General features: G+C 43.0%; 1 pseudogene; it reads right to left on the bottom strand.

Moving 5' to 3' along the window:
• Positions 1–1211: 1211 nt before the first annotated feature.
• Positions 1212–1923, bottom strand: LOC114221666 (large ribosomal subunit protein eL15 pseudogene; annotated as a pseudogene).
• Positions 1924–2521: the final 598 nt, after the last annotated feature.

Here is a 2521-nt window from a genome sequence, read left to right as displayed (position 1 = left end):
TAGATAAAACATTAAAAAGAAAGAAAGAAAGAAAGGAATGTCAATGAAATGCCTTGTCGACAGCATGAGTCTGACTTGTGCATCTATGTGATTTATCAATAGAGTCAGGCAGTTTAGTGTATGAGTCCATCTTTCTCCATGAGCAGGGGGAGATGCATATGCATGGCCAATAAATGTGTCCTTTCACAGGTGAGGACACGTGCTCTGAAAACAGTGTACCCTTGCTCTTTCATGAGCTCCAAGTCCTCTAAGAGCGATCTAAGCATTCATTCATAGACCTTTACTGCAACCTCTAACAAAATATGTTTTTAGGAATGGAAGAGCAGGGCTGAAAAGCTATTCTTGGTCCACACTGTGGCTCCTCTATCTTACTAGCAGCTAGGGACTTCCGCTGCTTAGCTGAGTGGAATCCAAGGGCAATCCAAGGGTAGGGGTCCTGGAGGAAGACTCTGTTCCTCTCTAACCATGACAGCGCTCACAAGGGAAGGAAAAACTCAGCATAATGTTTCTGCATCTCTCTAGAAGCTGTCAGAAAGGACTTCTAGATTGGGCATTTTTATGTATGCAGTCTATCACATAGCAGCAGAAACAGCCGAATTGCTGTCACCTCTTGAGCTGGGCCAGTCTGCTTGGCTCCAGGTCCTAAAGTTCAGGACAGAGGAGCAGAGGAAAGCTATTGGAGAACCCCAGAAACCACCGGCAGGAACTGAGACATGAGGCCTCTCCTTGACCACTCATAAAGCAATGCAGCAACTCTAGAGAGGAGGGACAACTGTTATAACCAAGTCTCTGGCTAGTGGAGTCCGGGGGCTCTGACTGGAGTGGGTTGAGAGAGTTTGACAGAAAGCTTAGAGACGATGAGTATAGACAGCGCTTTCAGGGAATTTTGTTACAAAAAATGGTGGAGAGAGCAAAGGAGTGGGCAGTAAGTGGCTGGCAAAGTTGATGGAAGATTTTTTTTTTAAAGATAGGAAATATAATAGCCACTGGATGTATGATGCAGAGTTACATGTATCATTATGGGTATATCTCAAAAGCATAATGTTGAGTAAAAGACAAGTGCAGAATAGAACACAAAGTATGACATAATTTTATTTAAAATGTAAAATATTAAAAAAATCCCCATCATTTCTTTATGAGTATATATGTAGTCCATTTTTTGATTATTCTAAATTATTTATTAGATAAGAATTTTATAAACATCCCTTATATTAGCAGTAACGGTGGCACTGGAGAATACTGTGCCTTCTCCAAGCTGCACAGGGAACCATGGAGAGCATGGAGGCACTTGAGACCCTTTCCAAGGCCATGACTCTTGTGGCCTGCAGATGTGAGCCCTCAAATCTCCCTGTGCTTGTAACTGGTTTCGTGACCCACTGGGTGTCAGGATTTCTTCTTCTTCCTCTTCCTCCTCCCCCTCCTCATCTTCTTCTTCTTCTTCAAGATTTTATTTTTAAGTCATCTCTACACCCAATGTGGGGCTTGAACTTACAACCCCGAAATCAAGAGTTGTACACTCTACCGACTGAGACAGCCAGACACCCCAGGATTTCTTCTGATAGCTTAATGGAATGAGTCAATGAGGGGAACCTCAAAGAATTTGTATGTGGAATCTAATGTAAGAGTTCAGGGCTCTCAGAGTCCCCAGTGGTACCTAGCTCGCTCCTCAACAGCAGACTGAAGTCTTCGAGCAAACTAGCTGGTTAACACCATGATGGATGGGATTGTTGTAGGTTGCACTCGGGCGCACGCACATCCAATATATGACATAACCCTGCCTGGCCTTGTGTCCCAGTGCGTGCCCTTTATGGGGCTGGTGGAGCAGAGAGCTGGCGGTTCTACCCGCAGCACCTGGAGGAGAAAACATATTACACGGGACTGCTTCTTCTTCCATAGCTCCTGAATGTGATTGTAAATGCCCATCTTGCTTACCTGGTGGCTGCAACCACATGGAAAGCTGTAGTGAATATTTTTTCAAAGTCTTTGTGGGACGATACCATTAGGCCCGGGCCAATAGTTGTCTAAGGAGTGGAGGGATCAGGGAGGAACACACAGCGTTACATGTATCTAAATGCTGTATTTTTTTTTTTTAACAAAAAAAGGAAACCGAATAAAATATAGTAAAGTGTTAATAATGTTAAAGCTAGATGGTGGATACACAGCTATTTATTTTATTACAGTCTACAATTCTCTCTTACACTGAGATACTTACTAATGTAAAACTAGCAAATACAAAAATATCATCATCATCATCATCATCACCACCAACAATAAAGGTAGCCAGTCTCGATCCCAAGACCCTGAGATCGTGACCTGGGCTGAAATCAAGAGTTGGATGCTTAACTGACTGAGCACCCCAATGGGTGATTTTCTGATGATAGTTCACATCAGTAAAATATACTGAATATACCTGTGCATTTTATTTAAAGCAATGTTGACACATTTGTGCAAATCACTTTGGAGGTAAAAGCTATGGGCCAAGGCCTGGATTGAGCCACATGACACCCACCCCCAAACTGGA

The sequence above is a fragment of the Eumetopias jubatus genome, unplaced genomic scaffold, assembly GCF_037043125.1.
Source record: "Eumetopias jubatus isolate StellerSeaLion01/CBP00866 unplaced genomic scaffold, mEumJub1_p1.0 scaffold_8, whole genome shotgun sequence".
Classification (NCBI taxonomy): Eukaryota; Metazoa; Chordata; class Mammalia; order Carnivora; family Otariidae; genus Eumetopias; species Eumetopias jubatus.
The sequence above is the reverse complement of the archived record's forward strand: the minus strand, read 5'-3'. Positions and strand labels throughout refer to the sequence as shown.